The 19,267-nt window shown below is 46.7% G+C and overlaps 1 long non-coding RNA gene across 3 annotated transcripts in view; it reads left to right on the top strand.

Annotated features, from left to right (window-relative positions):
* LOC115510452 overlaps window positions 1–19,267 on the top strand; it is a 69,600-nt gene that overhangs the window by 18,170 nt on the left and 32,163 nt on the right. Inside the window, exon 6 of one of the 3 annotated variants that reach the window (XR_003967726.1) lies at window positions 11,945–12,797. The exons of 1 other annotated variant lie outside the window; for it this stretch is intronic. This is a non-coding gene — a long non-coding RNA (uncharacterized LOC115510452). Of the gene's footprint in view, window positions 1–4,345; window positions 5,203–11,944; window positions 12,798–19,267 lie in introns of those variants that run through there. One more of the 3 variants, XR_003967727.1, reaches the window with a different exon arrangement.

Genomic DNA, 19,267 nt, shown 5'->3' on the forward strand with positions numbered 1-19,267 from the left:
AATATTCAGACAAAGAACTCCAAAAGGCATCTGGTCAAGCTTTGCGAGGGGAGAAAACTTATCCTCCGATTCCCGAAGCCCTGAAGTCAGGGATTTGATTATGCTTATCATGATCTCAGCTTCCACCGCTCCAAATGTGATTAGTTTTGTAATTAGTTAATGTCATTACCTGTCATCAAATCCAGACAATGTTGGTCTCTCAAACCTCCCGTGGCACACAAACCCACAACCTGACATCTTTTCACTATTTAACAGTGAGTTGCTTTAAGAATCCTGGCAACTGTCCCCTCTTTCCTAGACCACAGGTCTGAGAGTTAGGGGAAAGATGTATTTCTTGTGTTTCTTTAAGGCGATTTAAAATTCTTCGGTCCGCTTCCCAAAACTTTTCTTCACTCCAAGCAAAGCATAAATATAATCTTTTCAGCAAATCTTATACCCCACCGTATTTTCCTTCTTATGTATGTTGGCTATATTTTGCTTTGGGCGGAATGGCCAAAATAGGACCCAGTTTACCGTAGGGAAACACCCTGTTAAGAACTATTTTTACCTTATAGAAAATGCTGCTTGTCTTATTACTTACTTGCTACTAAAGACTGGGCAAATGGTTTTCTTCTTTGCTTCGGTTCTACCATCCAACTGATATTCTCTGCATGCCTGTTGGGTGCAGGTACTTGGAATACAGCGGAGAACAGACTGGTGAAATCCCCGTCCTCTGGGAGCTAATGTTCCAGTGGAGAAAGGCAGAGAATAGGAACTGAGTGTTTAAAAGTACAGGACACAGTATGTGGGCTGGACATGTTCCGTTTGTCCCTCCAGACCCCCTCTTTCCCCTTTTCCACCCTGCTCTGTGGAGAATCCTGGGAAAGTAGGTCCCTAGGGGTGACATCAATGGCTTCTTTGCCAATAGGGTCTGGCTGGATCAGGAGCTGGAAACTGAGGCACAGGAGAGTGAGGTCAGGGTGCTGCTGACGGGTGAGTCCCTCCCGCTGGCCCTAGGGGGACACAATTGCTTTTCTGTGTGGCGGGAGTCACCCCCTCCCCAGTGCTGCTTCAAGCCTAGGGGTGATATCTGGTCGCCACAGTTTTGATTTTCTTAACCCCAGTGACGCCTCTGTAAACAGACCCTTTGCTGGCCTCTCCGGAGTCACCCATTTGAATGAGCCCTCTGTTTCTCACCGGGACCCTGACTGGCACAGTAGGTTAAAAGGCAATGCCATGGAACAATGCCATTTCTTCCAGGCGTTCCCCCCCCCCCCCAACCCCGTTTGTCGGCTACATTGCTTGCTGTCCTGTGCACACTTTTGGACTAAATGTCATCTGACTTCAGGCTGCAGTGCTCCCCTAGGACTCAGTTTCTCATCGATGGAGGCCACGTGATTCGTCCTCATTATACGTTGCAAAACAAGGGCACCTCCTCTACATGCTCTGAAGACGGCGATTGTGTTCTGCGACCCTTGGCCAGCCCTCAGCACCTCGTGAAGTGTAAGGGGGCCACACAGACTTGCTCACTCCTAGACGGGTTCAGCAAGCCCCTGCTAACCAACAGGAAAGTGCGGGTGCCTGAGATGTGGTCTTCGAGACCCTTCCCAGCCTTGCTTCCTGCCCCCACAGCCCTACCCCCTGCTCTGTGCCTGTGGGGGCAACTCGTGCATTTCTAGCTCACCATGTACTTTTATTCCTCTGTGATAAAGACCCGATTCAGGAGTCCTCTTAGAAGACTTTGCTGGTTTCATCATTTTACGGAAAGGGAGATGATAGATAGGTTAGACAGATAGATGATAGATAGATAGATAGATAGATATTTAAAAGTTGTAATTTAATTAAATTTCCTAATTATGAGAAAGTTTCATGCTGACCATAGAGAACATAAAATACAAGTTAGGAAAATTCATCTTCCTATCGCGTGTAGGTACCACAGACATTTTGGATATATTCAAGAGGCTTCAACTCTAGCTTTGAGGGGAACGCACTTATCCGTTGCCAGGCCATCCCTGTTGACCGACGCCTTCTTGTTTTCTAAAAACTTTTATAGATTCTTGGACTCTTTTGCCTGCCCGGTTCACGCTGGCCTGAACTGCCCACTTAAGCCAAACTAAGTATTTTCCTTGTCTGCATTGAAGCTTATTGCTTAGGTTTGGGGAGCGAATCCAGGCTCTGTGCTTGGTAGTTCATGGCATCTCCTTCTTCTTCAAAACAGGGTCCAAGGTTTCAGATGGCCTGGAGCGCTCCCCATGCTTGTGGGTGGTTTATATACTTATCACCTTCCTTCTGGAAACCCCTGAAGGATGCTGTCCAGTCAAGGAGCTTTTGCTCCTCTGTAACCTCCCCCCGGCTAGAGACTTCAGCGTGTGTTAAGGCCACATTAGGGCTTCCTGTGCAAAACGCCCTTGAAACCTGAAGTTCCCCATTTCTCTTGATAAAAGTGAGGTGGAAAGACGAAAAGCGTAACAGCTTTGTTACCTGATGGCACTTATTAGTTATCTTTCCTCAGAAACAGTACTGACAGACTTCATGCGGATTTAAAAGTTATACTCTGGGGGAATTTGTCAACTCAAGCCACTGACTGAATGCCATTCATATGTTCCGTTTTTGTTTTGTTTTGTTTTTAGTCTGAAATAGGATAGTGCACTCAAGAATCATTCAATATAAGTTTTAGTTTAAAATTCCCAGTTTCCAGCAGCCTATTCAATACACACACACACACACACACACACACACACACACAGGCACGCAGCAGTCTGGCTAAAAAATATCCTCAGGAAACCAGCCTGGAAGAACAGAGGGTGAAACATGAATGAGCTATTTAGCTTTTCTTGGAAAATGGCATAATTCTCAGAGGGACCAAAGCCCAAGCATTCCCCAGATTTTTGTCAGGCACATGTACCAGTCCACAAAATGCTGGAACCCCAAACACAGAATCTGGATTCATTTCAATTTCAGTAATTCAGGTGTTTGTGGCATAGAATAAACACCACCCAGAAGGCAGCAATCCTGAGTTACCAGAAGTTCCAGCGTGCAATATAATTTTAGGCAACATTTTCAGCTTCTTCTACAGAGGGGATAGTTAAGTTAGTCATTCAGTTCGCACAAGCAGAATGTTTTACTATTTGAAAAAGAAATCCCGAATCAACCGGAGTTTGGGACTAATATGGCTGAATTAATTTATTTTTCTAAGGTCATGTAGATCGAGCTTCAATCTGCTGGTGTCTTTATTTCGGCAAGTCGGTGGAGTGTCCGTTGAGTGGATGTGACAAAGTCCTGTTGTGTTAGACGTTGTGAGCTGGGACTTGACGTGATATCTGCTGCTTCTGGGGGAGCTTGCGATCCAGCCGGCGAGAGCAGACAATTCTTATGAAACAATCAGTGGGGAGCGCAAGGCATTAAATACAAAGTGTGAACAAGTATGGGACAGGAATCGAGAGGAGAGAGGGAGACAGAGTGGACTAGACTGTTTCTGCAAGGCTGGAGGCCACAGGGGATAGGCTGGAGGGATTTGTATAGGTTGAGGGGGAGAGATGGTTTGTCGGGCTGGGATTTAGCAAGAGAAAAGCCACTGCTTGCAAGAAACATAAATTGAACATCCACATGCCAGGTATTTCTTAAAAAGAACTAAGATCTTTACGTTCACGAGCTAATTCTAATAATAACCGCAAGACAAGGTATTTTAGCCCCGATTTTGGGCATGAGCAGGATGACTTTTAAAGATACTAAAAAATTTGCTCAAGATCACCTTGAAGGAAGCTGCTAACCTAGGATTGTCTTGGGTACAGCAAAGAGGTCTGCCTGTTTATTTCCCTGGCTTCAGATTAGAGCAGGAGGCACTCTGGTCAATTGCGTTTTGCACGTCCTGGCACAACGAGTGAAGACATGGATGGGAAAACTTAGGGGTGAAAACAAAACACATCTGGATGTTTGCTGAGCTTCGGAGCCCAAGAAGAAGGGGGAGGATTGCTCATGCTGGAGGTAGCTGCAGTGATGGCCACCCTGGACATCATGCGACCCCCCCACCCCCAACAGCTCCCATGTAGCGGGGGAGCTGGGGGTGGGGAGGAGGGAGGTCTTCTTTCTCCACTCAAAGACAGAGTCAGCACATAGGTTCTGCTGCCCTGGGACAGGCCTCAGAAAGTTTTCTACTCGGAAAGGAGTTGAAAAACATGTGGCAGATGGCAAATTTTCCCTAAATCTGTCCTCCTTTTCTCCCTGGACGTGAAGTCATTCAGCTAGAGACCCTACTTCCCACCCTCCCTTTCTGGACGTCAGACGAAGTTGTTGCCTATGAAATGTGAACAGAAGTGATGTGTGCAACTTCTGTTTTCAGCTCCTAATTGGAACTCATTCTTCCTAGGCTTCCTTTCTTCCTCCCTTCCGGTGGGCTGGAACCCGGATGTGCTGGCCGCCCCATTAAACCAAGCACAGTGCCCTGCAGGATGGGGGGCAACAAGAGGGAAGGATCTGGATCTCTCCATCACTGTGTGAAACAGAACATTCTGCCAGCCTGCACTGTCCAACTCGAGAGCGTGAAAGGGAAAGCAATTCGATCCTGGGAGCCACTGTGTTTTGTTGTCTGTTTCACAGAAGAGCTGAGGTTTTTACCCTGAATAATGCAGAACATTTCTGGGCTGGGAAGCAGAGAATTGATTTCAGGTCATTATCTTGTCTTCCCTCATTTTTTTCCTTCTTTCCTTCATTCCAAAAATATTACCGAGCACCAACTCTGTACCAGCCATGCTAAAGTAACAAAAGAGTCATGCTCCTATCCTGCCGGCGCCTCCCTTCTAGCAGGGAAGAGAGACACAGCAGGTAGACAGACATAAAATTGAAGCACCTGCCGACTGGAGTATGTGTTGCGAAGAACATAAACGTCCAGATGCATGGGCGACAGAAAGCCACTGTAGCCAGCATGGTCAGAGGAAGCCTCCACGAGGAGGTGGTGTTTCAGCCGAGCCCTAAAGGAAGACAAGAAATAGGTGTGCAGAAAGTGGGGACACACCCTTCCAAGCGGACGAGAGCGTGTGCCAAGGCCCCACACGAGGAAGAACTTATTGAGCACAGGGAACTGGAGACAGGAATGAAGAGTGGAGAGAGACACATTCCAATTGGCGATATGGCTGGGGGCTGGTATACCAGTGGCTTTTGAAGGGTTTCAACAAGGGTGTGTTGCGGGAGAGAGAGAGAGAGAGTGCACTCACTCCATTATTAAGATCGCTTTTACTACTTTATTTTTTTATTTTTTTATTTTTTTTAATTTTTTTTTTCAACGTTTATTTATTTTTGGGACAGAGAGAGACAGAGCATGAACGGGGGAGGGGCAGAGAGAGAGGGAGACACAGAATCTGAAACAGGCTCCAAGCTCTGAGCCATCAGCCCAGAGCCCGATGCGGGGCTCGAACTCCCGGACCGCGAGATCGTGACCTGGCTGAAGTCGGACGCTTAACCGACTGCGCCACCCAGGCGCCCCGCTTTTACTACTTTATAGACAAAGTACTGTGAGAATTTCTGCAGCTGGCATAACCTCTAGTGGTCCTAGCAGTGAAGGATGAGATGGGTCATAAAAGTCGCAGGGGCACCTGGGAGGATCGGTCAGTTAAATGTCCAACTTTTGGTTTCGGCTCAGGTCACGATCTCCCAGTTCGTGGGTTCGAGCCCCGCATAGGGCTCTGTGCTGACAGTGTAAAGCCTGCTTGGGATTCTCTCTTTCCCCCTCTCTCTGCCCCTCCCCTACTCTCACCCTCTCTCTCTCTCAAAATAAATAAACTTAAAAAAAAATGTTACATTCACGTAGATGAAAAATGCAGCATAGGGGATATTTTAAAAATCACAGAATTTCTCTATCCATATAATATTTGAATTCAGTTAAAATAAATACAGGGGCACCTGGCTGGCTCAGCCGGTAGAGCATGTGCGTCTTGATTTCGGGGTCATGAGTTGCAGCCCCACGTTAGGTGTGGAGCCTGTTTAAAAAACAAAGTAAGTACAAGCCAGTAGTTTTAAACATGAAGTTGGAAGAGGGTTTTGTAAGCAACGTGTTGTCAATTTCACACAGGCTGCGAAATCCTGGTTCAGACTTTAGAGGTGCCGGCATCTTGTCGACATGTGTAGTTTAGGGGTGTGGCTGAGGTTGTTGAAAAAGGGGTCTCCCCAGAGACACTGTGCACTGCCATTTCTGGGGCTTGTAGGGGTTGTTGCCGTGGTGGGGCTTCTGGAAGCTTCTCAGGGCCCTGGCCTTTGGAATTTCTACTCCTGGTTTGGAGACAGTGAAGAAGGAAATGGGCACATTTTCATTTATAAAACTTCTCAGACTGTTAAAGCTACCTGTTTTTTTCTCAAGCAAGTGAAGGCTGTATTTAAGAACCGTCGTTTCCTTCAAGTATTAATTTTTCTGAGTGAGATTTTGCCTCTTAAAGGGCAATATCCTGACTCCTTTTGAAATAGCTGTTCACAGGCAAGTTCTTTCAGGAAGGAAATGATACAGTTCCCAGACTTGCAGATGTCAATGCAGTTATTATTGGGGTGTTCTTTCTAAGGTTTTGTGTTTCCCCAGCCTTGCTGAGATGTAACTGACATCTAACGTTGTGTAAATTCAGGTGTCCAGGGCCTGGATTAGACACACTTACATATTGCACATTTCTAATTTTTTAACCGTTGTCTTCAGAAATAGGACATTGTTGTTTATCTTTTTTTTTTTGGACAGATGAGTGATATCAGGGTCTGAGGTAGACCAAATTAAGGATATTGTGAGATGCTAATTTCTTGGTGATTTTTTTTTTTTTTTTTTTGCATATCTAAGAAATCTAACAAGAAAAGAAGTCCAAGTTTCAGCTTCTGCACATCAGGAAATGGTTAGTGTGGCCCAGTCTCGCCTTACAGACCTGCTGGGGAGGAAAACCTTCCTTTCTCTTCCCTTCCCCCCATCTCTTTCCATCTCTTACCCCAAAGGATTCTCCGAGGGAACCGGGGTACGCTTGACTGCCCCTGGAGAATGGCCGCCCTCTGTACAGCTGCTCCCGGGAATCAGCCTTGGAACAGGGCTCTCCTGGGGGCAGGAGGAGGGAAGCGGGGTCAAACATAGCTGGATTTCCTATGGCCAGGCTTCCTTGCATGCTCTTTCTTCCTCTGCTCCAAAAAAAAAAAAAAAAAAAAAAAAAGCCCCTGGAAGAGGCCTGGGGAGTCAGATCAAATGTACTGGCCCAGAGCCAAAGCTTGACTTGTCCCAGCCTGAGTCTCCGACCAGGGACTCCACGTTCTCAAGTCTTCATTTCTGTCCCGTTGAAACTGATAGGGAAGGTTAATGAGATTAACATGGCCAAACACTGTAGGCTTCTGAGAAGGAGCCAGATACGTGCCGGCCGCTGCGGAAAATACTGGCGGGGCCGTTCTTCTTGGGGACATTTTACTGGACTCTCCTCTGGTAAAACTTGATTGTTTTTATCAGACAATTCAAAAGTAGCGTGTATTCAGGGCTAGTCACACCAGTGGCTACTCAGTAAATGCCTGCTGGGTCCACGCATGAGTGCCTTATTTTATTGTATTTCGCTTCTGACCTTTTCACCAACTTGGCCCATCCCTGGCCACCTTTCCAAATATACAGTGATTAATATTTTCTAGGATAGGTCCTTTGATTCAGAAGAGCCATTGGGTCTGTGATGAAATGTGGTAAAACGAAGAAAGAGTCAAGGACAAACCCCAAACCCTGTATGGGGCAGAAAGAGGAACTCTCTCTGTGGTTGGAGATTTTCTGAATAAAATGTTCCCGAGAAAGGTGGAGAAGATGGAAATGTTTGTGTGTCTGTGTGTGTGTGTGTGTGTGTGTGTGTGTTTATGAGTATTTTTAAACACGAACTAGAAGCGAAAGGCGGAGAAGGAGGAAGAAATTTTGGTAAATCTATAAAGTCCCCACAATTTATGAGAGTTTAAAAGGCAATTTCTTTTTAAGGGGCAAATTCCTAATTTCCCACATAAAAGTATGGGAATTGAATGGTAAATCCTTCTGTGGCGACAAGACCCCTGAAAAGAGGTATGAAAAAGAGTTACTGTTCCTTTTCCATTCATGTGTCTTGAAAGCCCGTGGATGTGAAACTGCCCTGCCAACACACAGCCCGGGGTTTCAAAGCTGCCCGGATGACTTTTCAGAAATGATCTATTGTGACGCTTTGTTTTGTCCGGGTTGCCCTCGTTTTGTTCTGCTTGGGCTGTATCACTCTTCTGCCGCTGCCATGAATCCACTCTGTCTGCTCCTCCCCATTCAGAGGTATTTTTACCCCCTGCCCCGCAAGGGGAGTCCGGGGACAAGTGGCTGAAAGGCTCAGCATTGCTGCTGTGGAGAGAGGGACCGAGGCCGAGAGGCCAGGGGTGGGGGCGGGGAAGGAGCAGGTGGGTGGGGTGCTGGGTGCAGAGACTCACCTGGGTGGTTAGGGTGTCGGGGAAGAAAAAGGACAGGGAGCTGGGTGGGGCAGGGGGAGGGAGGGGAGCGCGCAACGCAACGTGCACGGGCTTTATCCTCTGCCTGCCGGGAGGCTGAGCACCGTGGAAAAAACCTTTCCTTACTTACACTTGAGCTGAAGGGCTGAGCTGCTTGGGTGCGGCACGGGCACCAGGAATGGGGGCCCCCGCAGAGCCTGCGAATGAAACCCTGCCCTTAATTTTCAGTTTTGAATCGGTTAACTTACCTGCAGTTACATACATGAGCTCCCTGGAGCCCGGGTGTGGTCGGACTGGAATAAAATGACAAACGGTACAATGGTTTGTAAAGCAGACCATTACATCTGAAATTTGTTGTTTGGGGAGTGACTCAGATGTGGTTGCCATCCTCTTGGAAATATCATTGGTTTTCAATTATATTCTAAATAGGGAAGATGCTTCTTTTTTACATCTCTGTCCTACACATCACTCGCTTTTTTAAGGAGATTTTTTTAAAGTTTATTTTTATTTATTTTGAGGGGGGTGGGCAGAGGGAGAGGGTGAGAGAGAATCCCAAGCAGTCCCTGCGCTTTCCACTCTGAGTGACCGCTGCGAGATCACGACCTGAGCTGAGATCAAGAGTCTGATGCCCACCTAGGTGCCCCGCATCACTTACTTTTTAAAAAAATTTTTTTCCCAACGTTTATGTTTGAGAGACAGAGGGAGACAGAGCACAAGCAGGGAGGGCAGAGAGAGAGGGAGACACAGAATCCAAAGCAGGCTCCAGGGTCTGAGCTGTCAGCACAGAGCCGGACGTGGGGCTCGAACCCATGAACTGTGAGATCACGACCTGAGCCAAAGTCCGGGCGTTTCACTGACTGAGCCACCCAACCCCCCCACCCGCATCACTTACTTTTAAGTGCAAGAGGGCTGCTCAAAAGTCCCAAAGGGTCCCGTGATAGGCTGGGTTATAAATTAGTAACAAACTCCCGCCGAATACCACAGTAGCTTACCACATTAGTTTTGTTGATCTCTGTACACATCCAGCAGGGGGCAGCAGGGAGCTCTGGTCATCACAGCTGTTCAGGCATGTGGTGCAATAGAGGGTCAGTCTCTGTGCATCCATGATCTCCGTGGACAGAAGAAGGTACCTCTCAAGACTCTCACACCGGCAATTAAACGTCTGACCCAGATGGTGCTTTCCCTGACAACTAAGTCCAATGGCTGCACCCTGTTGCTGGGGCCAGGAGGCTCCCTCGCTGGGGTGCAGGAGAAGGTGGAGAACCAGCCATCTGCCGGAACACGTTCTTAGGAATAAGCAGAGGGCTGCATAAAAAGAAGGAAAGAAAGAAAGAAAGACAGAAAGAAAGACAAAGAAAGACAGCAAGCCATTTTCAAAACTTTAACCGAATGGCAAAAAACCGAATGGCACATGTTTTGACCACAATATGATTAGCCCTAGCCTCTACTGTCCTTTGAGCTGTGTGACCTCAGGCAGATTACCTAACTTACCAGGCCTCCCTCCATTCCATCACTGATAAAGTGAATCGGTGGGTTTGATCACTGGTTCTCCAACCTGAGTGAGCTTTAGATCACCAGGGTCTTATTAAAGCATTCGTGATGGGACCTCACCCCCCACCGTCTCTGATTCAGCCGGCCTGGGGGTGGGCCCAAGACTTCGGATTACTAACAAGTTGCCCGGCGATGTTGATGCTTCTGGTCCAAGGATCACATTCTGAGCTGGTCTCCAGGTGAACTCTAGAGTCTGATGCAGCTGAGAAATTTAATCTTTCCTATAGGGAACGGGGTAGAATTAGTCGAGGAGTTGCCTAAGAGCTGCAGTAAAGCTTTCATGTTGAAATTTGACCGGAAAAGGATTCACCGGAGCGTCACCAACCCCTAACCTTTTGTGAGAGCACATTTGCATGTTGGGTTGACACATAGAGCTTAAAGACACATCTCAATTACAAGATGTGGTCCAGACAGCTGCCCTTGCGGGGACAGAGGCGGCCACTCAACTCTGAGCAATTACTTAAAATTAGACTTGTCAAATTTGTTTAGGGTGACCAGGCAAGTACATACATTGACCTAATGTCACTCTTCCTAGGGAGACGTTGTAATGATTTTGTATATCAGTCAAACTATTCAAATACTAACGCCGCCTTCATGCCGTAATCAACATTCTGGTCAGATGTCATCTTTAGAAGCCCTTGGGGATTTGCATCGCTTAATTATTCTTCAATACCCAAACCAAGCATTCTTTAATTGGTGTAAATTGAACGGTGTTCCAGTGCAAACAAGGAGAGGGCACACTGATCAATGATTCCGTGCATGTCTATTGGAAAGCCATTGCCATTAGATCAAATCACAAACCTCAACTCCTTTTGCTTCAGTGGGAGCACTAGCTCATGGAACCAGCAAATACTATTTCTACTTACGTGGTCACGATTGACACGCACGGGGTCTGTTGTGAATCCGAAAGGTCTCGCCTTTCAGGGAAAGGGTTAAAAAATCCATCCCAGAGGTACTTTCTGTTCCAATGTCAAAAACTGCCTTTTGCTGAGAATTCAACTAGAAACAAAGTGTTTCTATCCTCCTATCATTTGGTGTCTGTCTCTTTCTTTCTCTTTCTCTTTCTCTCCTTCTCTTTCTCTTCTCTTCTCTTCCTCTTTCTCTTTCTTTCTCTTTCTCCTTCTCTTTCTCTTTCTCAATTGGACATGATATGAAATTTTCGTTAATTTGTCAAGCCATTCTCTCCCATGATATACTTTTTGTTGTTGTTGCTTCTCCTGAGAGTGTGTGATTCACCCCATCCTACATCGGGCTGTGGCCGGGTAACGGGAAACAGGTGTTCCCTTCTACTTTTAATATGACTGAAAAAAACCTCGAGGAACTGTACATAAGAAGCCCAGGAAAAATCCTCATAAATGTGTCGGGGCCACTTTTCATTCTTGTCCCTTTGTATCAACTCTCTCGAATCATTCTTTGTTGCTGGGGTGGGAAGAAAAGGAAGCCACAGGACCGTCACACGCCCCTGGCTCAGATCTGCCAGTCTCCCGCTCCCTCAGCTCAGAAAACCGCGCTGATACTCGAAGTGTGGTGTCCATGTGAGTTCGTTTCTAGTCTATGTTTTTAGTCTAGTTTTTGACAAAATGCGCTGGTTCTTAGGCGGGGAGTCTTTCAGGTTGATTTAAGTTTGACTTTCAGAGCGGTCCAGGGTTGGATGCTTCCAATGGAGTAGGGGTGGGGTGGGGAGTAGAGAGGTGTCAGCTTCCTTGACGATCTTTGTTCAATTGCTTAGATATAAAGAGGGACTTCTGGTGGGTAAGCTTGTTGGGGTAGCGTGTCTCCATGTCGGGTGCTGTCATTTACACGCATCCTGACAGAGAGTATATGGCTTCGTTTCTAGCAATCTAGCCAGAAGTTTTGAGGACCTCGGTGCAGGCGTTATGAGGGTGACTTAGAGTCCGGGGCTTCACCAATCGAGCCCTGCTGGAAGCATGCAGACAGGGTGACATCTGACGGCCATCTTCCTGTGCCTTGGTAGGTGTCACGGACCAGAACATCACTCTTAAAATAAAAGCGCATCTGTGCCGGGAAGCCAGAGGAGATCAGCGTTTCTTTATCTGGATCAGTGTTGAGAGCGAAAGAGCAGACTTGAAAATGGGCGGCGGAAGCGATCTACCCCCCAACCGTTTTGAGGGACCCCTCGGAGTCTGCCGTGATGTGGTTCCCCACCCTCCCTGTGTCATTTTTACCACCCTTCCTCCTACAGACACAGTTGCCTGGCTTTCTGCAGCCCTGAGACTGTCAAATATGACCTGAGAGCAAGGTTCCGGTCCTGGCGGCTCCTTTAGAAGACGTGTGACCTTTCTGCGTTTCGATTTCATCACCTGCAGAAAGAGGGGGTCTGACTAGGAGAACTCTAACATCCTTTGGGGATATAACAGCTGAAGAGCTATTTTCTCCGGTACCAACGCCCATGGAAGCCAAGGGAAGGGAGCCCATGCTGCCTTTCTTTGGAGTCCTTGGTCTGGGCTCTCATGCATGGACATGGCCATCAGGTGGCCTGGAATCACATTTACAATGGAGACTCTGGTTCAGTAAGTCCGAGGTGGGGGCTGAGACATTTGCTTTTCTGACAGCTGTCAGATGAGGTAGCAACTTGGAACAGTAAGGCCTCGGGCAGTAGGCTAAGTGGAGCGCCGGGGTTGGTGTGGTTTCCTCAGCGCTGGGTGTCCACACAGCCCAGTGCGTTGTTCGGTGTTTGAACAAATTCATGCCGGGATGGGAGGGGGAGCATTGGAGAGCAGGGTAAGCCACGGACAGCTGATCCTGTGCTCAGGTCTCATCGTCACCATCTCCCATATTACTTCATTTTTGTCTTTTTCTTTTCTTTTTAAAGATTTTTTTTTTGTTGTTGTTTTTAAGCAGTCTCTACATCCAGCGCGGGGGTCGAACTCACAACCCTGAGATCAAGAGTCGCACGCTCTACACTGAGCCAGCCAGGAAGCAGGAGGGAGGCAGAGACTTAGGGCAGGCACGGGGTGGGAAGAAGCAGGTATCTCTGCTTCACGTCTGTCTCCTGATTCATCATTTGGAGACCATAGCTCTCAAGCACATACTCTTTCATGCTTTCTTTCCTCCCCCTGTTGGTTCCTCTTTCATGTCCATTTCAACCACAGCCAATTATTTAGAGGGAGTGCAGGGTTCTGCACAGCGTGACTGTGGCTCAAAACACCACCGTTTTGTGGAGGGAGCGCTGGGCTGGGAGGGAAAATATATGGGTGATATTCTGGCTGGCCCACTGACTAGGGCAGTGAATGACGATCCATCAAATGCTCTGAGCTCTGAAGTAGGAAGGACCCTTCCAGCCTAACTGTTCACAGGACATAATGTTTGTGAAGGTCTTACTCCACATGTAGGTTAATGTGAGTTTGAGTTTTCACTCTGCTGTCCCAGGGGTAGTCCTCTCTGGGGGCCAGAGATCCTGCCCCAGGCTTCTCTTGCCACCCTGGGCTCTCTTGAGTATGAACTTAGAGAAGCAAGTTCTCTCCCGCTTCCCTCTCTGTCTCCCTCCCTGCCTCCCTCCCTCTCTTTCTGCTTTTTTTTTTTAATTAAGTTTATTGATTTATTTTGAGAGAGAGAGAGAGGTCATGAGCGGGGGAGGGACAGAGAGAAAGAAGAAAGAGAATCCCAAGCAGGCTCTGCACTGTCAGTGCAGAGCCTGATGCGGGGCTCGATCTCACGGACCGTGAGATCATGACCTGAGCCGAAGTCGGATGCTTAACTGACTGAGCCACCCAGGCGCCCTGGAAATGTTTGCTTTTGCATGTAATCTATTCTGAGCACACAAATTCCCTGAACTTTACTGATAAGAATCAACTTGGGGGCGCCTGGGTGGCTCAGTCGGTTAAGCGTCCGACTTCGGCTCAGGTCATGATCTCACGGTCAGTGAGTTCGAGCCCCGCGTCGGGCTCTGTGCTGACGGCTCAGAGCCTGGAGCCTGCTTCAGATTCTGTGTCTCCCTCTCTCTCTGACCCTCCCCCATTCATGCTCTGTCTCTCTCTGTCTCAAAAATAAATAATCATTAAAAAAAAAAAATTAAAAAAAAAAAAAAAAAAAAGAATCAACTTGGGTTCTTGAGAAGCTCCCTCCACCGTTTCCAGGCAGTTTCCCCGAGTCAGCGGGTCCCGGAGGGGTCAGGGGGCAGTGAGAATCAATCCTCCCGTCCTGTTCTCCTTTTCTCTGTCTTTTCAAAGACTTCCAATTGGTTCTTATTTTCAGAGAAGTTTAGGAAAGAGTGTTTGGTGCAAGGTTCCTGGTGTGGCTGCATTTTGGGTCACCTGGGAAAAGTCCCGATGTCTGGGTGACACTCCAGATCAGAAAGGCTGGGGATAGGACCCTGCATCAGTAATGTTTAATATCTCCCCAGGGCATTCCCAGGTGAAGTCTGGGTTCAGAAGCTCTGGCTCCATTTCTGACTGACTCACATAGCCCACGGAAGAAGTCGGGGGAGCCCATCACCTCGTTTGTAGGTCAGTGATTCCCTAACGTGACCACACATTAGAACCGTGCAGGCACCTTTTGAAACTCCTGATGCCTAGGTCACACTTTATACCAATCAAGTCAGAATGTCTGGGGGTGGGAGCCCGGCATCAGGATGTTTTAAAGATCCTGGGTGAACCCCCTGGGCAGCAGAGCCCAGATTCTATGTGGATGCAAGTTTCGGTGATGAACCATGTGGCTCAGGCCTTCAGCTTCGCTGCTACTGAGGATAGGCTGTCTTTCCCCCGTGGTCTTGAAGCACCCCCAAATCTGCTGGGGAGTTCTGTCCCATCTTCACAGGGACTTCCTAGCAGCGGACCCCGTTAGCACCAAGCAGGAGAAGCCTCTGCCTAAGCGTGTAGCATTTCTTCCTCTCCTGTAGACAACCACCTGCTGACCTAGGAGAGGGACTTTTCTTAGTATACAGTGTGCTGCTGAATTAGGGTGAAATTCACATGACGTGGTAAGTTTTCATGGGCACAGCCACTTTAGTTGATTTACCTACTATCGATGCCTGCTTTGGCATTCTAACACCACGAGTCGTCATGACAGAACCAAAAGCCTGCAAGGACTAAAACACTCACGATATTTTGGGGAATCTTTGTCATAACCCCATGTATGGAAATTCTGAAGTTTCAACATAGTTTATTCTTATTTTTTTCATGACATAACTTATAAGCTCAGCTAGATGAACGCATAGGATGGAAAAGCTATGAAAATTTGGAAACAGAAGAGTAGTGAGGGGACACTTGCCCTTCCCCTCGTGAGGGAGATAGTACATATGTCACGGAGCTGTATTAACTAAAGGATGTGGTGCAGGTGCAGAAATAAGCAGGTCAATGGAAAAGACCAGAAGTTGAGATCGAGGTGGCGTTTCAGGCCGCTCAGGAGGAGAGAGATTCGTCCGTAGAAGGCGTTAGACACATTTCATTGAGACTGGCCGTGTAGAAATCAGGAAGCTGGGGGGCGCCTGGGTGGCTCAGTCGGTTGACCGTCCGACTTCGGCTCAGGTCATGATCTCACCGCTTGTGAGTTCGAGACCCGCGTCGGGTTCTGTGCTGACAGCTCAGAGCCTGGAGCCTGCTTCGAATTCTGTGTCTCCCTCTCTCTCAGCCTCACCCCCACTCGTACTCAGTGTCTCTCTCTCTCTCTCTCTCTCTCTCAAAAATAAACATTAAAAAAAGAAATCATGAAGCTGGATCTCCTTCTACTCCTTTGAAATACATTCCAGAGGAATAAAATATTTAAATGTGGGGCGCCTGGGTGGCGCAGTCGGTTAAGCGTCCAACTTCAGCCAGGTCACGATCTCGCGGTCCGTGAGTTCGAGCCCCGCGTCGGGCTCTGGGCTGATGGCTCAGAGCCTGGAGCCTGTTTCCGATTCTGTGTCTCCCTCTCTCTCTGCCCCTCCCCCGTTCATGCTCTGTCTCTCTCTGTCCCCAAAAAAAATAAATAAACGTTGAAAAAAAATAAAAATAAAATATTTAAATGTATAGAAAAAATAGAAAAGTATCAGAAAATAACACATTGGTGACTACCTTAGTAAGTGTGTAGTAGAAAACTTCTTCTAAGCTTAACAGAAAAGAGGCAATAGAAAGCAAAAAATTGATTAACTTGGCTAAAATGTAAAATTTTTATACTAGAAAAGTAATGCAAGAAAAGCTTTAAAGATAGAGCGGAATTAACCTCAGAAAAGTACTTTTTGTTATAGACAAATGGTTAATATCTCTAAGCGTAAAAAAATGAATGAGAAGCTGAAAAGGACAAAATAAATAAGGGGGAAATATACAAACTGGTAATAATGTAGTGAATGCAAATGGCCAGTGAGCATGATACTGTTCACCTTTGCAAATGATTAATGTCAATGCAACGTTAGTTTAAATAAGGTATCTTTTTTGTTGTTGTTTCTTTCGTTGACGAAGATGAAAAAAAATCAAGATTCCACCGTGATGGTAAGGGTATGGGGAAAAAGGCTTTGCAATACATTCTTGGGTTCAGTATTTTTGGAGGGAAGCTGATGGTACAGATCACATTTATAGATGCAAATACCTTTTGTAAATACTGTCATCAACCTGACATCTTGGGCATTTGGTTTATAGAAAACCAACATAAAGATGTTCCTTGTGGACCCCATGAGTAAAAATTAGCGCCGTAAACAACAGAAATAGAAAAAAAAAAAGATGGTCCCCGCTGCAGTGAAGAGCTGGAAACCGTCTCAGTTCTCATCAGCAGGTTTTAATTTTATTTATTTTACTAAAAAATTTTTAAAGATTTTTATATTAATTCCACTCAGTTAACATATCGTGTAATATTAGCTTCAGGTGCACAATATAGTGATTCAACACTTCCATACATCACCCTGTGCTTATCAAGTAGGTTTTTTTAGCCCATTTTATGGAAGTTGACACGTAAAATCTGTGCATATTTAATGTATACAACTTGGTGAGTTTGAGGATAAATGTAGACCCATGAGACCATCACTGATAGGATCATAGCCACAGCCACCACCTCCCAAAGTTTCTTCCTGCATTATTACCACTACTATTTTATTTTTTTGTGGTAAGATCACTTAGCACGATATCTACCCTCGTAGCAAGTTTTCAGTGTATAATAGCCAAATTCTGGAAAGAGCCTACATGTCCATCAACTGATGAATGGATAAAGAAATTGCGGTTTATATATACAATGGAATACTACTTGGCAATGAGAAAGAATGAAATCCCGCCGTTTGCAGCAACGTGGATGGAACTGGAGGGTATTATGCTAAGTGAAACGAGTCAGGCAGAGAAAGACAGATACCATATGTTTTTACTCATGTGGATCTTGAGGAGCTTAACAGAAGACCATGGGGGAAGGGAAGGGGTAAAAAAAAGTTACAAACAGAGAGGGAGGGAGGCAAACCATAAGAGACTCTTAAATACAGAGAGCAAACTGAGGGTTGATGGGGGGTGGGAGGGAGGGGAGGGTAGGTGATGGGCATTGAGGAGGGCACCTGTTGGGATGAGCACTGGGTGTTGTATGGAAACCAATTTGACAACAAATTATGTATAAAAAAAAGAATTGTTAGCTATAGGGACTGTGTTATACAGTAGATCTCCAGAATTTATGTATCTTGCGAAACTGAAACTTTGCACGCTTAACCGTCACCTCCCCATTCCCCGCCCCCCCCCCCGCACCCCTCCCCCAGTAGGAGTTGATAAAATAAGTTGTGATGTATCCATATGATGGTTTTCCAAGGAGCCATTGCAAGAGAGGTAGAGTTTTCAACATTGATATAGATTCTAAGTACTTTGTTTTTTTTAAGCAAGCTTGTAATTATGTTTGTTTTCCTCTTTTATTAACAAACCCATCTTCTAGCTCCATGAAGGTGCACGATAATTCACCTCACTGCCAGCCTTGTACAAATGATGGCTGTTCCGTGCCTTTACAAGTTGTGCTTATTCATTTTTACCAGAGATATTACATCTAACATAGAAGACCTGAAACATGTAACTCCATGTTTTCGAACCATGGGCTTAAGTTTGTGTGTGTGTGTGTGTTCACACCTGTGTGTGCACAGACACGTATGTTTGTACGCAGGTACATGTGTGCATGTATGTCTTTGTGCCTATGAGTGTCCAGTCCTTGGATAGCCTGTCGCCTAGCTGAGGATGCCAGCTACCCCACAGCCACACCCCAGCTACCTGGAGAAGTTCTGTTCCTTTTGAAGACAGATTTCGGGCATTAATAAACCAAGTAAAACCACCAGCTGTCTCTCTGAGGATCGAACCTTTCTACCTGTAGGACTCTTTTATCTGCTGAGTGGAGCAGCATGGGATGTGCAAGCCAAGGGAAAGCACAGATGAGTCTGATAAAATTTGCCATTTGGCATGAAGATCCGTAATCGTCACTCAGTCCTTTGAAAATTCTTGCCTTCCTTTTTGAGTTCTTCTGGGGTCTTGGCCACCTCTTCCGGTCCTTTGGAATTCCACCTGGTGACTGTGGCCCTGCCTGCCCACCTCACTCTCCATTTTGTCTCCCTGCTCCTTCCATCCAGTTGGTCTGGTGTAAAAGGCAACGGTATTTCCAGTTGCGTGGGGTTCTCGGTCCTACTTACAGACACGGAGAGGTTGATTGAGAGCAGTGACTGCCAATCTTTCCAGTTGCTCATCCTCATCACTAAAATATTTTGAGCATAAACTTCTAATACATGCCTATTGATTGATTGATTGTGCACCTCTACTATTGTCCTCATAGATTGTATACACTACAAAACATACATAAGAGTGAAAATTCAAAATGATGCCATTAATAAAGTATAGACGTTCTGATATTTTCTTGCCATGTAGACCCGAGGGGGAAATGGCTTTGCAAGTCTAACTTTAGGGGCCTCAAGGGCACTGCAAACTCTTGGCCTCTCATCCAGGGCGAGGCTTCCTTCTCTAGTGATCTGCCTGGTCTAAGCTGCCCACTGGGCTGCTGCAGAGCACAGGACACAAGGTGCTGTTGCAAGGGACTTGAACGATTTTGTCTCTCGGAGTTTCTTTCATGCTCTGCCCCCGCCCCCCCTCCCCCCTTGCAGGTTTTCCCCTGCTCTTTAAGCCACACTGTATTCTCTTTCGTGTGCTCGGTTTCTCGGTTAACTCATACTTGGCCAACCCACTCCTAAGCCAAGCAGGCAATTCCAGCCCTGCCCTCCTCCGCCTCGTGGGCAGAGCCCCTATTTGGAAGGACCCTGCTTCCTCAGCCTTCTCGAACTGGGACTTGTTTACCTCCATCTGTACCAACGCTGGCTTGACGTTGCCATGGGTGGATGGTCTTACAGAACTGGTCCAAGGTCTTGAGG

Source organism: Lynx canadensis, chromosome A3, assembly GCF_007474595.2.
Source record: "Lynx canadensis isolate LIC74 chromosome A3, mLynCan4.pri.v2, whole genome shotgun sequence".
Classification (NCBI taxonomy): domain Eukaryota; kingdom Metazoa; phylum Chordata; class Mammalia; order Carnivora; family Felidae; genus Lynx; species Lynx canadensis.